The sequence below is a fragment of the Hesperophylax consimilis genome, chromosome 25 (genome assembly GCF_061612785.1).
Source record: "Hesperophylax consimilis isolate HC1 chromosome 25, BYU_Hcon_1.0, whole genome shotgun sequence".
NCBI classification, from domain to species: Eukaryota; Metazoa; Arthropoda; class Insecta; order Trichoptera; family Limnephilidae; genus Hesperophylax; species Hesperophylax consimilis.
Window position 1 is genome coordinate 9,692,156 of NC_142860.1, and position 22,537 is coordinate 9,714,692.

The following is a 22,537-nucleotide window of genomic DNA, read 5'->3' on the forward strand; positions in this document are numbered from 1 at the left end:
TGAAGTTTATTGTCACTTCACTTTGTTTTCATTAGGCATAAAATGAATTAAGGCGATCCCATACGTAGTTATGCAAAATCATGTGTTTCGATTTGAAAATTTGGTCGTCTAGAAATGTTTCAGATGCTTTAAGTAAATACTGCGAGTAGAATACATTTTGGCTTTTGAAATAATCGAGTATTTTTTAGATAAGTATTTTTTTAAGCCCAGAAAAAAATAATGCATAAGGCCTATGTAAACTGCTTTAAAGTTCAAAATCTCCTACTTACGAACCCATTTTCGGTTATGATTTTATTGCAAAATGTGACAAATTAAGTTATTTATAAAATGATCGAAAAAAAAAAATTATGCCTGAACATCCACAAAATAAAATAAAAGGCACTTTGTGGCCATGTTTTTTTCTTGCATAAATCAAAACAGGCGGATGGTGTTAAGCGGGAATTCAAACCTTATCGCCATCTACGTAAGGGTTGTTATTGATAGCGGCTCAATTTAAAATATTACACGACGTTGTGCATCGACTTAATGAAAAAAATAATGGTGAATCTTGTTTGGTTGTTTTCTGTTTTTTTTTAAATTACTAGCTGACGTGTACCCGGTGTTGCTTGAGGTTGTGGATGACTTGGAGTAAAGTTTTGAGGTTTTTAATTCAATGACAAACATCGACTTTTATCCACTTTCTATAAACATAATATGCATGTATTATATACAAAAACCTTTCGGAAGAAATTCTCCAAAAGATAGTGAAAACCCTATCAAAATCAGTTGCATAGTTTAGAAGACTAACAGCATAAACAGACATACGCGGATATTATACTATTTATTAATAGTTGACATATGCCCGGCATTGCCAGGGGTTATCGTTATTGAAATACTGGCATACAGAGCTCCGTACCAAAAAGGCCCCATTCTCTTTCATCATGATTTTAAAATAGTGGTTGTTGAAAAATTAGTTTATTTGGTTGTTTTTGGTTGTTTTTGTTTAGGTTTTTTATATGTGGTACCTACGTACGTTTTCGTCGTACCGGGCGAGGCAATTTACCCGCATAAAATGTTTCCGCGGGGGGTTATCCTTAGGAGATAGATATATTTAATGGAACATTTTTCTGTAGACCTTTTTAAGATATACATTACAATTCCCCAGTACACTATTTTGAAGTGTCTCATAAGGTTAAGCCAGCGTTAGCAATGTAAGCACCCGAAAATATTTGTTTACGACTTGATTACAAAACATCGACTTTTCTCTAATTTCTATAAATGTATTATACACATATTGTGTATAGAATTTTTCTAAATGATAGAGAAAACTTTATCAAAATCCGTTGCGAAGTTTAAAAGAACTAAGCGCCCAAACAGACCGCAAATAAAGGCGCGGATAGCGCCTTTATTTTATACTATTTAGAGCAGAGGTTTCCAAAGTGGTCTATATGGACCCCCAGGGGTCGATATCGGCTTGCTGGGGATCCATATCAGCGAGAAAATTTAGGGGTCCACAAGATTCAAATGGAGGTACATAAGAGCCAACCCCCATTTACCTCAAGTCAACATTTAGGAGTTCAGTAAATGACACAATACACCTAACACAAATAGCACAGTTTACATAATACTAATAATAGACTGAGAAATTTTTTATTTGATATTTGTATTTTTATATTTCGAGATATACGTTCCTTTTCTCGTCAGAATTAATATATTGAAGCAAAACATTGCACATCGGAAGCCGCGAATTTTCCTGGTTCCCCAACTTGTTTTTGAAAAACGTCCAGGGTAACGTTTATCAACATTTAAATATACTTCACACAGACTTAAAAACTAAGTTTGAGGACATTTTGACTATGGAAATGGAACGTCGAAGAATCGGAAATCATGTGACAAAGAACTTAAGGGGCAGTTCTGTAGGCTTAGCTACAGAAAGAAATTCCCGTTGCTTATCCTGCTTCATTTTCATTTGGTGTAATACTTCACAAGGGTGCCCCTGTCTGCACAATGCAAATACAGAGGAACTATACCGCCACCCGGTTGTTGGACAGGCAAGGGAAGGGAAACTTTTTTCGAAAAAATAAACGATTATCACATGGGACGTTAAAAGTTTTTGGAAAATTCAATATTCGGCAGGCAGGGGGTCTAAGGAAAAAAAATATTTGGCAAGTGGTCTACGGGGCAAAAAAGTTTGGGAACCTCTGATTTAGAGATTAGAGATTTTAAATTATACGGAAACGTTTAATGTAAACTTTTAAATACAAATAGATTTTTTGTTCTCTCTTTCTAAATCTGTTAATATTATATATTGGGCTGAACAGACTATGCAATTATTACAATAGCGTATTATCTAAGGTTGATATTTTCAGTTGCGAACTTACCAAATACAAGAGGTCCAAAAAAGAATATTTCTCTGATGGTTTGTGAATAATGTTTATGTCTCTATTGTTTATATTGTTAATATCTCTATTATGATTTGATTTATATCTACAACCTCTCTCCATGGCTATAAATGTATTGTTTTGTAAGTTTCTAATTTTATATAATCTTTTGTTTTGTATAATTTTTTTAAAGTTTAAATTATGCTGTCTCAGTTGAAGTCACAAGGATGAAATCCATAATTGGTTTTATTTTACTATATAACACTTATGTAGAAACTGATTAAATTTAAACTGTCGATTTCACAAAAATCAATAAATAATGAAGATATATCATTTGGTGACAGATGTGAAAAACAGTAGGTGACTCAAGTGGTCGAGAACAGTAATATTAAAGTAGTCAATAACTTCTGGTGTATTTCTTCTACAGTTATACAATCCAAGAGTATGGGAAGCTAATTGAAATAATAGTGCTTGTTCCCTGCCATAGATACCTCTTCTTCTTCTTAATCCCAGCCTAAGTGCCTCGCTCATGTTACCTATACCGAACCACTCTACTTCGTCGGAGCAATACGGTGACGGTGACGGAAGTTCAGGTCGCGCTAGGGATGTACAGAGAACGAAAGGGATATAAGATGTTATGACATCTATGAGGCATAAATACCTAAGGAAGGTTATGGGTCATTCCGCCGTTTCGTTCAAATTTGCCTGTTTCCGCGGATTTTTTTTTTTTTGCCTTTTTACTATATATTTTTATAGAAATGGGTTCCCGTACCTATCAGATGTATAAAAGTGAAAAGGGCACCTTTGTGCGACACTTGGATTCGAAGAAAATTGATGGAAGGTAATGAAGGTGTGGATGGTAATGAAAAACTGTTGGATGGTAATTTAAAAATTTGGATGGTAATGAAGTTTGGTAATGAAATATTAATAGATGGTAGTGAACATGTTTAAGGTTCTTAAAATGTCTGTGAATAATGAAATTTGAATAGAAATTGAATAATAAAATAGATTTCAAATCATGCTAAGTATCATTTGACGTGGTGAGCGGATTAGGAAAAAGAAGAAAAACCTATTATAGTGAAAAACTAAATGCTTTATTCAGACTTTTGAACATTGGATACAAGAAATACATTTTTTCATACGTAATCAGTTCTGCTTACTTATGCTTTTGCAATATCTGTATGAATTGTTAAAAAAGAATGGAAAAAAATATCAAAATACAAATTAAGAAAAGGCAGCTGGAACATCAAACCCAACACAACTAAAATTTTCCTATTATACTACTTACCCAGAAATTATAAGGAATAGTCAAATTCTTTATACTTACGTTTTATAAGTAGGTTTGTACACAAGAAATACAAAATTTTCACATTCTTAAGCAAACATTGTAATATTTGAAAAATAGAAATAATAAAAATAATAATAAATAATAAAAAATCAGAAGTCAATTGAAATGCAGTTTAAAATAAAATCAGAGATACTTAAAACAAACACAACATATGTAACTAATAAGTACAAGATAAAGGTCTTACATCTAAATAGGAACATAATATTTAAGGAACTTGAGATCATTCTTGTGAAAGTTTTTGCTGGAAAACTATTTCAAATCAAAGTTCGGCAAATTTTTGAAAGTGAATTGTCCTCTTTCATTCTCATCTGGATCTTGCAAGCGCTGAAGAATTTGTGATTCCAAAATGAAATCGTCGTCACTAATTAATTGTTGGCCAGACAAATTTTTTGGAATTCCCTTGAGCTTTTTTCAAAAAAATTACTTTGTACTCTAGTGTGTACTCATGTTTTCCAATAATTTTCCCAATGAAATGATGTGTCGTGTTAGTTATTTTATATTGAACCATTATCCAGTCATCTAAGTAGTATTTGAATGGCGCCTCCTTATCCTCTTTGTTGGTTTCCTCGTCAATGTCCATGTGTGGGAGTTCCACAGTTTTGGGGGACTGCTGTTTTGATTCATCGAAATCAGGATATTCTACTCTTAGGGATCGGATGAACTTCTCGAACTCACATTGATCGAAAGGATTGAATTCTTGCGTACTTGCGTATTCACTGAACAACAATTTCTTTTTTACATCTTCGACTTTATTCATTGGGATGTATTTAACTATGTCGTTTACTTTTTTCTCTACTGTATCTTCGATTGGTCTATTTACGTTTTGTAGCTGCAACGCCTTCAATTTCTTTTGTTCGTTTCTTTTCTCGTTCCTGAGTTTGCTTATCTGGTCCTGTAACGTCTTAATGATTTTCAATGATCTATACCTCAATTTTCTAACATTCGTTAAACCACGCACATTTTTTTTAATGATTTGTTGTTCATTCTCGACTGCGAGAGGGTCAGGATCTAGTGTATTTTGCACATTATGGGGTACTTCCTTGACATTTTCATGAATTGGAGGCATATTTTCTACTGTAATCGTTTCTATTTTACGCTGCTCCTCTTTTTTCTTCCAATAATTTACAAAGTTCTTTCGCCATCTTCGTCTTTGCTCTCTCTGGGCTCTTTCACTCATATCTTCAATGCTGCAAATCTTTTTTGCGCTTTTCGCATTAAGTATCTTTTTTTTCTTTCGCTTTCTGAAGACTGTACAGTTCCGGATTGTTTTTAATCTCAGCATATTTTTGTTGCTTACGCAGCCTGTCCTTGCATAACTTTTCTTCTTTTTTCAGTTTTTTATTTAACTTTGCCATTGTGGATTATGGTGTTCAGCCTGTAACAAATAAGAAAGAAAAATTATCACAAGTATCGGATCAAGTGAGAAGTTAAATAACAAATATGGATAATTTTAATTTCGTTACTTTTACAGGAGAGCCCAAAAATTGTTACACTACTTTTATATCTTTGTTTAATATTTTTTTCCCTAAATGATTTAAAATCTAACAGTAATGATATGGTTTTTTAATCAAGAAATTTGCGTTGGACTCTTAATAATGCCCTTTATATAGATTTTTGTTCAAATCTGGATTTGTTTAGAAACTTGAAATTTTGTAAAAATTCATCTGTTTTAATAGACAACTGAAGTAATGAAGATAAGTAATGAAAATAATTGTGACTGTAGGGGAATAGTTAAACCATTTGTTTAATATATTATTCGTTTACATTTGAATAATTATAATTATATCATTGAATAAAAAAATCGATTTTCAAATAAAAATTCGCAGGGTAAATTTTAACAGATTGTTTTTCCATATCAGTAAATAGATAAAACGAAAATATGTATTTCACCAAAACTGAAATTGTCCGACGCTAGAACGCAAGAAACTGCTTTTATTGATAATATTAACTTTTATGAACCCCCAAACATGGTCCCAGATGCACGTAAAAATAACCCTTACAAATTTATCATTACCCTCCACACCTCTAAATTACCATCCGGCAAAAAATTTTACGATACGGAAGGTAATGAGACGGAGGGTAATGAGGTTTTGACAATCTTTCCTTAATAACTCGCTTAATAATGACATTACAAATCTTTATGTTTCAATAAAAAATAGTCCGACTAATTATAGTTTATAGGTTCATGATTCGAATTTTTAAAACATGTACTTACTTTAAAAAATGCTGGAAGGTAATGATGCCTGGTCGGTGACAAAGTCGTTTTCGAGCACGGAGATCGCAGATATTTCTTTATTCAGCGACGCACGTCCTCCCCCGTCCAGATATAGCGGTACACTGATTAGTAACGGAGGCGCGGGGTGGGGTACAGCTGACGAACAGTGACAAACACGGTCACAATTTTAATTACCGCTTTGGCGGAAGACGACAGCGATTTTTTCTGGACAAAAACAAAATCTCAATTCTTTCTATGATACAGTAACTTTAAAAATAAATTAAACACCAATAAATATGCAAAATTAGTTGTACATTCAGGTCGATTAATGAATGTAGTGATTTTACTAGTGTAAAATGTTCTTATTTATTGATCAATTTACCGGTCCCTCATTTACACGGGGAAGGTAATGAGATTTTAGCATGTTTTTTGTATACCATAAAGTTATTAAGTAACAAATGCCTAATCCGGTAAATACTACTTTTTCCTTTTTTAAATAACTACATTTTCCAATAAAACTTTCTTGAAAAACATTATTTTTCATATGACTTTTTTGCAAGAACATGCGATTTGAACGAAACGGCGGAATGACCCTTATACAAAGTGAACATTTTTATTTTGAGTCGTTTCATTACCTACACGTAGAAACATGAGTATTGCTAATTTATTAAGAATCTCTCCAAATGATTGGTAATCCGGTTAAAAACGAATGAATTAATAAACTTCGTTTTGATAAATAACTATTACATTATTAGAATGTCGGAACACATGTTCATGATAATATTTTCGAATAATATTTTTTAAATATATTACGAAAACAAATTATTTAACGTTTTATAACATAACATTTTTTTAAATATATTAGTAAATAATTTATTATTTATTTATAATTTTCATTTTTTTTCTGTCCCGTGAAAAATCACGGGATTAAATTAAAATCGAAGGTATTATTTATTTAAAAAAATGCCTCAGAAACATTGCTTTTCAAAAAAAACTTTGCGTATTTTAAATATGATCAGAAATTTACCTTTCGATTGAAAACCGATAGTTTACCTGAATATTTACAACAAACAGAAAAAATAAAACAAAGCAATTTTAGTGCCTATCTACTTAATTGCTTTTCTGAACTGTTCTCACAATCAATTAATTCCAATTTTGAAAATAAAAGCAAATCCTAGTTCCATAGTTCATTGAACCGGAGTTACAGAAGGCGTCTCAACCAAAATTAGATGTTTTAAGGCGATGCACTACGTCGTGTAATATTTTAAATTGAGCCGCTATCAAAAACAACCCTTAAATAGATGGCGATAAGGTTTAAATTCCCGCTTAACACCATCCGCCTGTTTTGATTTATGCAAGAAAAAAACATGTCCAAAAAGTGCCTTTTATTTTATTTTGTGCATAAATTTTTTTTTTGATCATTTTATAAATAACTTAATTTGCCACATTATACAATAAAATCATAACCAAAAATGGGTTCTTAAGTAGGAGATTTTGAACTGCAGTTTTCGTAGGCCTTATACATTATTTTTTTCTGGGCTTATAAAAAGACTTATCTAAAAAATACTCGATTATTTCAAAGGCCAAAATGTATTCTACTCGTAGTATTTAATTAAAGCATCTGAAACATTTCTAGGCGACCAAATTTTCAAACCAAAAACAGATGATTTTGCATTACTACGCACTTCTAAAAGTTCTTCTTTGCATTTCTAAAAACACTTTTTTATTATTTAATATGTTATAAGAATGAAAAAAAATCAATGTGTATCTTTAAAAGCATTTTTAGAGAGTATTTTGCTCTATTTCGCTGGATTATTATATATTTTTTTTAATATTAGCGAGCTCCCTCTAACATTCGTATTTATCTCCCTTTCAAACCTTCATTGAACGCTTACTATGGAGCCAATAATGTCAAATATAGTATTTTGTTAATACAAAATTATAGGTAATAATGGAAAACTTAATCGTAAGTATTACATTTAAGACAGATCATTAAATATATATGTTTACCTTTAAATATATTTGGGTAAATGAACAGCTTCAATGAGGTGAGTTTTCAAAAAAAACGGGGCTGTACAAATCATCCAAGTATTATTAAAATAATTATTAACCCTTCAGGTCTCGGAAGGACATTACTAGCCAAAAACATCGTATTCCATTATAGCCTCTGAAGGACAGATCTGACCGGGGCGTCAATACATTATAAAAGTATTTTTCACTTTTTTCTATAATGCTTAGATATGTGATATGGTCGTCGTTGGAAAGATAAATAATTATTCTTCACAGTTTGTATCAAATATTTATATATTATTACATGAATAATTTTTTTTTTAAATGTCAAAGTGCATGATTACGAACTGTCGGCATTTTTTCATTGACCGTTAGTTGAAAGTTAAAAAATTATTTACATTTTTTTATTGTATAAACGGCATAAAAAACGTAGTGACAGTTTTATTACTAATAACCTACACAAAGGGAATATGTTTTATATATATCATAACCTTTTTCCCTAACTTAGCGGTATATTTTGTACATAATTAATTAGTGTGATCTATTTACTAATAATTTCTCGAATTTGTCATCTTTTTATAATTCTTTAACTTCTCCATCCTCTTCTTGCAACCCAAACTAGCTATACATCATTTTTCTTTTTTTATATTATAGTAATGTATAGATTCTATGTCCGCAAATTGTAAAATTCACCCGCCATAACACAGGGTCATCCCTAGCATGGAGGGTGAAATATCACGAAAAACCACTCATGTACTCTTTAAATCGTGTATCAATAAAATAAATATCGAATTCTTTCAAAATCATGGATTTTCCGAGTCAATATGTCCTGGTAAGTTTTTTTTTGTTAACATTTTAGTTTTTGATATTAAAAAAATATTTTTTAGATACGTCAATATTTTTTTCAAATGCAAATAGTTCAAAGATAATTTTAACTTATTACTTTTAACGACAACTTCAAAAATCAGTAATATGTAGCACATTTGGGAGCATTCCGAAATTCCAAGAAAATTCATCATGTCCTTGGGACTTGTTGGTAAAAATATTTTAAAAACTGAAGAGTTAAAAAAGGTCTGTTTTCATTATTTCCAATATTGTAGTATTTGGCGACACGTACTTACAACTTTGAACTTTGAACTCGAAGGTCATTTCAACGAACCCTTCGCAATAACGAAACTGCAATAAATCCTAATTATATGGCTAATTATATACCTGAAATAAAATCTATTCATTCCTAAGCAAAATGGCTCATCAAAATTTGCACCAAAACAATAAAATACACAATAAAAATACTTTATCCGCTCATCAAATATAAATAATCATTTTAAACAAATTAACTCAGTCCGTGTCTGAATTGTTTAGTGTTATAATAAACCCTTTTTGACGCTTTCAGACAAATCCCACTGAGAAGAATCACAACAAACTACCTTAACACCACTACGAATTTCAAACCAAAATACACCTTATGCATATGATGAATAAGGATGGTTTTGCTTTGAAATATAACATTGATTTATGTATTTTTTATGAGATTATTAATCTCGGCGGCTTCTCTTTGTGATACCATATTTGGAAGGTAATAACTGACACTTCTGTCTGAGAGAAGTGTCGGACAACTCCCGGCACGGTTATAAATTTAATTAACACCGATTGATTTATTTTATACGATTTTAAATAGGTACCTACATGCCGCGCATTATTTTTAATAAATTGCTGTTTTATGGTTTTATATTTTTTCAACTACTTCCTCAAGCTAAATAATTGGATAAACTCGACGTCCAAATATTAACATAAATAATTCTGTCTATTTTATGAATATTCTAGCTTAATTTCTAGACTCTTTCTGATAAATTAACATTTGAAAAGAGTGACTCCTTCGTCATTTCAACTAACAGACAATTAAAAATTAATTCAAACCCGTATAGCTCATCATGGAATTAGGGTTGACCTTTAAATATAGTCGACCTCCGTGGCTCTTGACTAGCAAACCGGAGGTCGCGGGTTTAAATCCCGGCGTGCGCAAGTAAATTGTATCTGAATGAATTGAGTTATTTCAGAATTTACTAATTAAAAATAATATGCATTATATTTGCAGCACGTTCCAAAGTGGAAGATAATGAAAACCGAATAAAACGTTGCTTGAAATGGCTTTAGCCGTGTTTGGTGACCCGAGATATGAATAACCAGGTACTTCCACATCTTCCTTTCCTCTGCACTATATTCAGCCTCAAAACATAACCCATTTTCGTATGCCATAGTCTCACTGGCTCCAGACGGTTGGGAATAGTTGGGACTCTTGTGCGGTTTCACATAAAAAATGTAAAAATTGCGAATTAAAAAACGTACAAATTTCGAGACACCAGAGCTCACCATTCGAATGATTTTGACTAACCAGATGCGAGTAAACAAAGTTTAGCGATTGAGTAAAATACCACGACATCGCGCTATATAAATGTAAAGTTATGGGTTCGTGTAGGTCCAATTTCAATCCCTTTTTATTTATTTTTTAAGTATGTACAAGAAAAACTCATTAATTAAATAAATTTTTTCTAGCGCACTATGTAAAAAGGTAAAACCATTCCATTGATCTAAAATAAAGAACATTCTTAATTACTACAAAGTGTCTCCGTTATAAACCATCATTAAGCCTTGATAAGGTTCATTTCTGAGATTTAGCACCATAAAACCCACGCATGAGTGAAATGCACTTATGCAAAATCAGATGAGAAGAAATAGGATGAAAAGTCTGATTACTCTCGATACAAACCCAGCAAAATTTTGCGAAAAGCACATGCTTTTATAATAAGGGACAGAGCATTGATTTAAAGGATTTTTGGGGTCATATTGCGGGTTGATCTCTTTATGTTCGGGGTACGATGACTAGCTGTTATTGTGATGGTTCGTTCTTCAACTCTTTGGGTGGGCCTGTTCCGATGTGAGTTAAAGAGCGCTTATATAGACATCTAGCGAGTTTCTTCAACATCTGTTATAGAGATGGTGAGATGTGAAAATCGATATAATGTTGTAAAGTTTATATCGATTAAACTCAAAATTAATAACTGTAAGCAAAACACATGATTGCGAATTCAGGGTAGATACGACGATGAGTCCAGTTGGATAGATGCAAACGTGAAAAGTGTAAGCGTGGGTTGGTACAGTAAAAATATGAGGTTACCTATATTATTACACGATGATGTTATCATTTCTTTAAGATAAACTGTCTTAACTATCTGGTTTAAAAAAATATAACCTCCATTTAGGAATAGTATTGAAATAAGTCTTTTACGTGATCCACAAAATTCGTAAAGTTAATATTAAATATATCGACATCACATATATATATTTTTTTGATTTCTTTCTTTCCAAAGTACGTTTGTTTTGATTCTTTCTCTTGCCAATTAAAGAGAAGGTCTCTGAATTATTGTATTTTCTTTAAATAAATTTTCCCAAGGGTAACAAAATATTCATAATAGTTTTTTTTTAAATCAACATATGTTACTAACTGACAGATGATCAGTTTCATTACAATAATAATAATTAAAATGGCGTCCTTAGTTTTGAAAGAGATAAGATTGACTGACAACCTAAAAATTACAGCCGGTTCAGCATGGTTTATACCCCCCAAAAATCAACAAAAGATACTCGTAATTTAATATGTGGGCTTATTTCCAAAAAAGAGGAAGAGAAAACGATTTTCATGGCCCATGTATCTATTATTTTATTTTAGTCTACTAGTAAATTGAATCACAACTTAAATACAATAAATTTTATTTTGCTTAATATGGTTCTTTAAAATCTATTTTGAATGTATTATTTATAAGTGTAGGTAGTTTTTATGGTCTCCGGTAGCTCATACATAGGTATATTACCACGAACTCTTATTACAAAAAAGTATCGAAGCCAATCGATATTTCGGCAAAATCGATACCCCTTCTCATCATCACTAGCACTCCTCTGTAGGTAGAATATATTATAAAACAATATGTTGGCTGAGGGTGTATTTTGGCCTACGCCCCATCCCGCGGCCGGTCGGCTCAAAGGCGGCCGCCGCGGCAATGAGGCAATGAGGCGAACAGAGTAATGATACCTCATTTTATTGGATGGCTATGGCGAACACTTGGAGATAGCCAAGTGGTCAAGTGGGAAAAGAACCTGGTATTTCATTGGTATCAAAAAGCAACTTATCATAAAATTTTATTCAATCCTGTATTTTTATTATTCATTGAGAGTAACTAATTCCGAATTCCTGTTTTAACTGTTTTGCATTTCATCTGTTTATAAATTGTTTGTACGTTCCGTTACTACTAGCCATATTGTTTGGTTTTGAAATGACAATATGCTCAGTTTCTGAAATGTTATTAATCCAGTTCCCACCTCAATTCCAACAATCACCTTGCTGGAAAAGGATTTGAAATTTAGAACAATGACACAAACACTTTGCAAATTTGGAAAAGACTCAACAAGAATTGAACTATTGGAAGCAAGTCGTTGATGCTTACCGTGTGTTGAAAATAAGGAATTAATCTATATTGAAAGTGCTTATACATTCACTGTATTGTGGCCTCAATTATTACCTTGAGGAACTCATGTAATTGTGTTGTGCTTGAACTAACTATATTGTGTTGTGTGTTGCTTCGTGTTAAGTGATTGGTCTCTCTTTTTCCTTCTTTCATACCTCGTTTCATTCCTACAAATAAGATCACCAAATTGCAACAAACATCATTCATTTCGTAATCGTTTTCAAATCATGTACAGTCCATTATTCATGTTCATCTGAGGCTGTAATTCGGAAGCAGTTTCGGATGCAACACATATCCTACCTATCAATTCGAAGGTTTTACTAATAATTGCTCAAAAATAGCTATGTGCTCCTTGTTGGTGCCATTCAGTCAAACATCATCTGGGAAAGAGTGTTTAGTACAGAAAAAAGAGATCAAAATTCACTAAATGCTCGTAGGTACATGTGAAAATTCAAGCTTTCTTGAAAATGTACACATACTTTATTGGCAGTAGAAATGAAGATCTACTGAAGACCAAAACTGAAACTATCGACTTGGGAGTGGACTCATTTAATTCAGCACGAATGAAAACATAATAAATGATACCTCACTCGACGTAGTTTGTGAACATGTATTTAAAAAAAAAATTAATCCCCCTCCCCTCTAGAGGTACGTTCCACAATATTTTTGTATACTGCCAAGATAACGTAGATAGATATTTCAAAAATGCAAGTAATTTCATATTAATCAAACCCTATTTTACCTGTAGATAGTATTGAGGAACTGATGAGAAATGATTTGAATTGTTGTTTACAGATTGGGCTTAAATGGGTGGAAAAAGTGGCTTACTCGAAAATAAAATTTCCGCTTGGAGAACTTAACACAAATAATTGGATGACGCAATACGGTTTTCCAGTACTGAGGGGTGCCAATACTGCAAATAACCGTTCAAAACAGTGGAGGACGACGCCTAAAATCGGGCAAAAGGTAAATCAGATCAGAAATGTAAAGGGTGCAAAGCGCAGCCCTGATAATTAGCTAGGAGATAATTTTAAGAGATATAAAGCTTAGAACATAAATATTCCATTCTGTCAAGGAATAATAAATGCAGAATTCAGAGCGAAACTCGGAACAACTCATCATATTCATAAATAAATCTTTGAAAGTTTGTGAGCTAGCATAAAATAATAAAAATAATATGTTTTAGTCCAGGATTTGGGGAGGTTAGTGAGTCCTACACGTCCTATATAGAGATACGTATTGATTGTATAATTGATATCAGAAAATTTAAGAAATACAAGTAAGTCTCAATGTTTGAAATAAATAAACAGTTATTATGTGGATAAAACAATTTTTACTATCTACCTATGCAGTTTATAAAATATGTAGGTACTACCTGTTATTGTTAATTTGAAAAACCATGCAGTAGTTGCATTTATTAGAAGAAATGGAAAATGTAAATGATAAAATGGATAAAAATATGGATATTTCAAAAAATAAAATAATATTTATTATTTGATTGATTTGTGTTATATCACAATGTTATCATTTAAAATAATATCAGGTGTATTTACGGCACGTTCCAGAGTGGAAGATACTCTTAGTATAGCCCTGGTGTTAGACCACCATACAGAATCTAAAGGTTGCCAGAAATGGCTTGAACCGTGTTTGGTGACCAGATCTGAATAGCCAGGTACTACTCCATCTCCTGGAGTAGTAAAATATCGATGCTTCTGTTAGTGAGGGAATACAGGAAGGCGCTTCAAAAAAGCGCAATACCTTTGCACGAAGATGTCGTCTCAAACCCGGAATGCCGCTTGAAGTCCCGAAAGCCCTTCTGGGCGGAAAGAGAGAGGCTCGTCCGATTTCCTAGAAGATAGGTGGAAACTTGAGTGGCATACGGCCAACGTGGGAAATGCCCATCTCACAGAACCCCACCGAGAGACAGCCTGGGTTCTCATTGCCTCGCAAAACCTGGTCCGCCATCAATAGGTTAAGGTTCTTCCATAGCCGCTGTTCCCACATGTTGCAAAGATGGGCCTTAAAGAGTCGGCGATGTGTGAATGTCCCCGGAGGGGAATGAATGTAGCGGGATGATGTTCATTGATGAGGTTCACACGGTTTCTCTTCCCCGCTACCTTTATCCTCACAACCTACCCTAATTGGAGATGCCATAGTTTCATTGGCTCCCGACGGTGATGTTGTGGAATAGTTGTTTTGAGCGTGTGTTTTATTTGGCAAATGATTTCCTTGATATAATAACTAAGTACTAAACACCATCATTATAAATGGGAGTAACAGTACCTAGTACTTACCAACCTCCTCTGAATCAAACCACACATTGATATCTCACTTACACTCGTGTCCCTATACGAGAGGAACAGGTAACTGTAACAGGTAGCTGCTGGTATATGTCCGATGTTAGATTTTATTATTAGGGCATATACTATGCACCGTCACCATATACTTTTAACCATTAACAAAATGAAGTTATTAAAAGCAGATTTCCAGGGCTATAATGCCCTGCACGAGAAAGCATGGAGTATGAAAGTTAATATAAGAATTATAATTAGCTTGTTATAAAGTAAGATAGGTCCTTCATGCTATGTGATTGAGTTTGATGAATTTCGAGGAGATGGAAAATAAAATTGAATATTTTAGATTTATTTTTGAGCAATCAAAAAAATGTATCATTTGTACCTGCTAAACATTATAGGTTCCTGCAAGCACCGTAAATTTTCACTTTGTTGTAAATAAGCTAGGTGGATTATCGTAGCATGTACAGTTAAATCATTTTAATTATAATCTTTCTTGTGTAAGTACATCACACCTACCAAATGGATCAAAAATGATTTATTTTAATAATAATTTTGATTTTGTTAGAAAACTGAAAAATGAAACAAACATAAAAATCAACCCGTAAAAGACAAGTTTTTTTGTCCATTATAACAGAACTATTTTAAAATGTCCTTTCCGGGGAATGAGTCAACCCCACTAACAACCTCGCCAATTACTGATCGGGTAGGATCGACATCCATTTCATATATTAACTGCTGTAATGTCATCATATATTTGTATATGCATATGCATTTGTATATGTCCGATGTGTGTGTACGTGGTAGCCGTGTAGATAAAGGAATGCAGTGTCATCAACAACGAATCTATCCGCCGAGTTTCAACTCGATCAGACGTCGTGAAGTGGGTAAATTTCAGCTTCATACATTCCTGAAAATAAAAATGAATTTCAAATAAATATATTTTAAAACATTGTATAAGTCTAAATTTAAAATGAATTGATGAATTTCGCTACGCATCCAGCATCTTTAGACATTTTCGGGGTAAGAGGGGACTGCAAGCAAGCGTGCCAAACGAGTTCGTAAAACTTTTTTTGAAACTTTCGATACTATCGGTGTGCGCGAATACATTCAAATTTCTTTTCTTTAAAACGATGTTCATGTACCAAATGCAAACAGTGCTGCAAACTAGAACCTTATACGGGAGACCCTTTCAGTCAGCGGAATATGATAATATAATAAAATTGAAATAATTAATGCATAATATTCCTACACAAGATTGAAAACCAAAAAGCCCACCTTTTCCGTCTCTTTCTAAAGTAAATTGGTGTGTAGAAGAAAAATCACATAATAAACCACACTTTTGCACATATAATTTGAAAATGGGTAGATATGTATAAAATTTATGTTCAAGATCGGCTTTGAGATGTAGATGTAGGTACTGCGACATGACAGCTCGCAACAGTTGAAAAACTCATGAGCTCTGGCGGAATAAAAATACACCATCAAACACGGCTACCAACTTGACAAGATTGACAGAAACAAATTCACAGACAGGCGAAATGCAAAGTGGCCGAGTGGAGAATAATTTGATTTGCTTGACCAAATTAAAATGATATTTTTCAGATTTCTTACCTTCAAATTTAAGAAAAAAATATCTCCTAAAAACTTTAACATGTCTCCATAAAATCAAAAAATACCCAATATTTGTTCATAGATAGGTATTTTTAAGTAGGGGGAAGTCCCCCAGTGGCGGACATCTAAGGTTTAAAAAAAAATATATATAAACCACTTCGAGAAAAATCACTTTATTTATGAAATAATTAACTTAACTAAGTATAAAATCAAAATACATCAATATAAATGAAACTTCTGCTTAAACTATTTTATAAAACTAAATTAAAATTTTGTTATAAAAAATGCAATTTTTGCAAGTGGCACCTACTACCGGACTGACTTAAGTTCAAACCCCCAGCTCCGGACACTTTCAAAACATTCTGCATCGATCACATATGTAGGCATCTGCACACTCAGAGGTGTCTGCACATGCTTCATGTGCCCTCACATTGCAACTAGAGCACTGTATTCAGTCTTCGTTGTGGTCCTCTAAGTATTGGAGTTAATGGTTTCTTTTTATTTCCACTTTTTCCTTTGACCATCAAGCCCTTGGTTTGTTTTCCCTTATCGGCAATTGTAGTTTTGAACAATTATTATTAAAAGTGTACATACTTAGGAGAAAAAAAAACTTGTTCCTTGTCCGGTGTTAAGGGATACCTTTATGTCGGAGGCGGTTTACTTACGTTCCCCGCGAGCACTTAGGTCATAGGCCCATTGTACTATCTCCCATTTTACCTCATTCCCTTGCCAGTAACCCGGTCCCATTTTTATGTCGGTTACTAAGGACAAGGAATTGCCAAAATTACGTGTTTTGTATCGAAACTGGTTTGGGAATCAGCAAAAACTTTCACAATCTACAAATAATAATGGAGTACTACTTTTTTTACTAATAACCATAAACACGTACACATTAAAACTTACTAGTAACAATAACTTGGATTTTAAGTGACACATCGTTCTCTCGCCAAAAACAGCAATCGCCAGCTCCCACCGCCGCCTTCACTGGCCAGCCGTGTCCCGTGATACTGTATTGTTGCGCTCCACCGCACCCCTGTTGCCAACGTTGAATCGCACGCATTGTAACTTGCCGAGATACTACGAGTGTCCGGCGCTAGGTGCCGTCCGGCGTTACGGGACTTCCCCCTACTCATAAACAGGCACAATAATTTGTCAAACAAAATGATTCAATTATTTATCTATTAAATAAACGTCTTCCGACACCGGAACATGTGTGTTTGGCTTGATAATGAAATATATCATGAAATGCGAAAATACTATAGTAAACCGAGCCAACCGACATCGTTATAATATATTCGTAAATTACAAAGAGTTTATCGTGGATACCTGTTAATTTATTCGTTAAGGCCTTCAATCCCGTTTTTAACCGGATATCCAATAATTTAATGAAATTCATATTCAAAATTATCAAAACTACTAGTTTGGGTTGTCGGTGTGTCCCGCGTAACTATAGCTCAATGAACTCAAATTCGTTTAGAATTTAAGCGGCATTTCCGAAATTGGAGCTTATTGTACGAGGAACAAGCGACATAGTACCTATATAATATTTTTAACAGTAAATTATTGTTAGTTTCACAATAATTGGAACTGACTTTTCAAGAAAATTTATAATACTTACTTAAGTAGGTATACGATAACCTAAATAGGAAAAAAATATGTATTTAAGTGTGCATTTGTATTTATATTACGTAAAATTAGAAGAAAAAATGAATTATAATATCACATAGACTAAAAGTAAATAAGTATTTGTACTTGGATATACCTGCTGTAGTGTAGTGGTATGTAAGAAATACTTAGTGTGAAGCCTATTAGAACATGGCATGAAGGCTTCACTGCCTGTTGGGGAGGAGTCTGAAGAAATTATTAAAATTTATTGCATCAATTTTTCTTCGGCTCCAATGCAAATCACAGTAACTAGATTATAAAAAAGAGACAAAATAAGTATAATATGTAATAGTAAAATAAGTAATTTTCTCCAAAAACAAAAGAGGACAACCAATGAATGAGCATATACTCAAACTACATGAATGTCAAAAAAAAATTCCTCAATGTTCCTGCTCGATTATAACTCAAACCAAAAGCATAAAATATCTTGGTATTGAAATTGACGATAAACTACACTGGGATTCACACATTCTTCAAACTTCAAAAAAGTTAACTAAACTCATCTACTTCTTCAAAAAATTACGGAACATTTTGTCAGCTAGGGATTTAAAGAGAGTTTACTATGCTTTATGCCACTCCAAATTGGAATATGGAATAATAGGATGGGGCTCAGCAGTATCAAAACATATAAAACAGCTGAAGGTAACTCAGAATTGCATCATAAAGACCATACTAAAGGTTCCCATAAGGACGTCAACAACAGAAATTTTTAAACAATTTGACGTTCCAAGCATACAGAAAATCTATGCCAAAAACATTTTGGTACAACACCTCAAAAATAATTCTCAGGAAAACACCTCACATACTCATAAAACCAGAGCCAAACAAACAGAGATACTAACTATACCAAAGTGTAACTCTACCTTTGGACAAAGAAACTCTGAATTTTTAGCAGACAACTGCATTAAGAACATTAAATCTTGGCTTAAGGAATTACCGGAAAAAGAACTTACTAGCATATTTAAAACATCGTCGTAGAAGTTTCTGGAAACCCTTACCCAAAACATGGAGTCATACCATAGAGGTCGCTGAATAACTTATCCAAAACCTAGTCCCCCTCAGCACAGGATCTTCTAGTGAGGAGGACTATGAATATAATCAACATCTATTTTTTATATATATATTCTTATAAAAATTAAAAAAAATGTATAATATAGCTACTAAATAAAAAAAAATAAAAATTTTAAAACAAATTACACTTATTAAAAAGTATGCACTCCGGAATGAGAAAATTTTCAATGGATTTTTAAAATTTAGAAACCCAGACGAACAATGAAACTACCTTCTAAATATTAATATAAATTCACTGAGAGAGCTATTAAGACTATAATATTGCCGTAACACTGTTGCCTCTAGAGATACCTACTGTGGCTGTTAGAAGTTTAAAATTTAGACTAACTAACTAACAATCACGCCGTTTTTCCGCCGGGGTTGGCAGATAGGACGGTCTTGGCACACACCCCTTACCTCATTCACATTAATACATCATCTCAGTTAAGAGGATGAAGAACTACCGTTTAAATAATGATATTAAAGTAGGCTAATATACATGGTTGAATACGATGTTATAGAACCAGGATACTGGATTCCGTTCGAATAACAAAATCAAATCTTAAGAGGAAGCTACAAGCCAAAAATGTGTTTATTCTTGGTACACCTTGTATCGTAGGTAATAGGCATTAAAATCGCTCGACAAACGGAGTCTATAAACGTTCGATTTCAAGCAAAAAACTGGTTTTTATTTATTTTGTAAATAATTTTATAAGAAAGCAAAAGAGTTAATCAAGTGAAACTGTCACAGATAATCTTGGCTATAATACGGTGTTTTTATTTTTAAAGTTGTTTCCTTTATGCGTTCATACATTTCTATTGAAAAAATATATTTTTTAGTAGTTTGCATTTATATTTTTTATTGAGTAATTTATTTTTTTATTTGTATTCGACTCAAGCGAAGCGATAGGAAAACCTTTTTTTTGGTTTTCATAATGTACATCGATTCGTTGTAAAGATTAATCAAAATAGTGATTTGGCATATGATTCGCCTTATGGTTTTTTCCTTGTTTATAATTTGCTTATAAAAATACTAATTTCTGTTGTGGGTCTGTGATTATAACTCTGTTTCCATGAACTCAGATATGTTTTGAACTTAAGTGTAATTTTCAACATTGAAACTGATTGTGTCAAGAATTCAGACAAGCGATAAAATACTTACCTATAATAATATTTTTTTCAGAAATTTTATTTTAATCCTCATTCTTGAAGTTGTAATTGATTTATGTCAACAATTCAGATTACAGAAATTTAAATTTATTTGCACTGCACGTTTAACAAAACTCGTGTCAATTTCAGAGTTGTGATGTTTTCCCTTGGCGCTCGCATCTCTGAATTACCTTATAATGTACCTGTAATGGCATCATGCGTCGAATCTTGTGAGGTCCGGAAGAACTCATTTTAAATTGTTACAAATTATTTGGATATGAAGTTATTACCTCCAAGTACCCCCATTCTACTCGCCCATAGTTACTACATATATATATAATATTTATAAAGGTATCGATCAAGAAATTACCGAACCATCATTTTCAGTACGTGCTCTTATAAGCCAAGGCGAGTCGGACGAGGAGAGTGGTGATACTTTGAATCAAATAGTACCTAAATAATGTAAAAATGAATTGAAACAATCGATATTTTTTTAAGTAAATACTGAACAACCGTTCCCTACCGTCTAGAGCTGGAGGAACTATGGCATCCTCAAATGGGGTATTTAGTCAGACTGAAAGGGAGAGATGGAAATAGAGGAATATTCGGATCTGATTACTAAACATAGCTAAACCCATTTTAAATTATGTTTAAATTCTAAAATCGGGGTGATACTGAGAGCACGAATCATGACTACCTAATTAGAAGGAGTTTTGCCGCTGAGAGCTCCTTTGCAACCCGTTTGAGGTTTACAACGGAGATACTAGCAATACATAGTCCTTTGATTTTTCCTACCCAGTTTCGCTCGATTTCCAGCGCTTTTTTTCTTGTAGAAAAATTTGAAAATATGAAACAAGCAATAATTTTACCATATCTAAAGTCTGTTTTGCTTTTGAGTTGATCTTTGGAAATAAGTAAAATAATTAATAAATAAACCTTTGAAATAAATAATGAAGGAAATGACGTTGCGGGCTAAACACTTGCATATACCTACTCTTGACAGAAGTAGCTGTGTAATTTACTGTTCTTGGTATTTTGTTTTACAGTTTCACAAAGGTATCTTTTTCATATGTGTTTTAAAATACCTACATAACCACTCGAGTGATTTTCAGCATATTATGCCGAGTTTGAAAAATGTTTTGAGTAATCACACGCCATAATATGCCATTTTAGACAGATTTTTTAATATTGTTTTAAAAAATCCTAAAAACATAGGATAAGCGATATAATATAGGTGAATCCATTGGATATATAGCACTATAATCAGTTTATATGGCTTTGTATTAAAGCGGTATCAAACGCCAATCACTAAACTCATATAATTACCTACATATTATAGAATTTCTATAGAGCTAAAACAATTATTTCAAATTGAGTGTAAAAATATTTACATCTTCCATTAATCATCCCTCGATTGGCCATTTGTATATACCTAGGTACTTGGATTTTTCGCTCAATATTAGAGTTCTATCTTTTATTTATATCATTTTTGATAATTTGACGAGGAATTTTTACATAAGTCACTGTATCAAGTAAGTTGGTAAATATAATAAAGTGTTGCATATCCAATACACATTCAATATAATGTAAACAACGTCAATCTTTCAAAATTAGCAATTACAGATCTGGACCTCGATTCTCGACGAAGTCATTCCCCATTTTGACGTTTGGCATATGTTAGGTATTATGTACCTTCGACGAGACTCAAGAATAAGACTGTCGACCAATGAACGAATACTTTAGCCGGCGATTGCGAGCGGCCTAAATTGGAGAATCGATACTCTGGGCATAGTTTTCGATGATAAGATTACATTCGTAACACACGTTGATGTAATTACAAATAAAGCACTTAAATGTCTCGGTTTTGTATTAAGACCGTCCATAGATCTAATGTATCCATTAATACTCTCAAAACGCTGTACATAACGCTAGTTAGAAACTTTCTTGGATATTTTAATTCCTTTCTCCTGTCACCTATAAGCAACGTACCTACATTCACATAAAATTGAAAGAGTACAGCATAACTTTGGGACATACGTAATTATATTACATATTCCAATTAATTATGTAAATTATATTACATATTCCAATTGATAATATAAATTAAATTACATATTCCAATTGATAATATAAATTAAATTACATATTTCAATTGATAAAATAAATTATAGCGATTTATTGCAGTTACTTTACCCATCACGCTAATTTGATCGCTTTTGGGACCTACTCATATGGTCTCGCAGAAATCGTATGGTGAGAAATATGATCTAAACGGTGTTAGAAAGAAAAATACCACGCTTTATATTCAAATC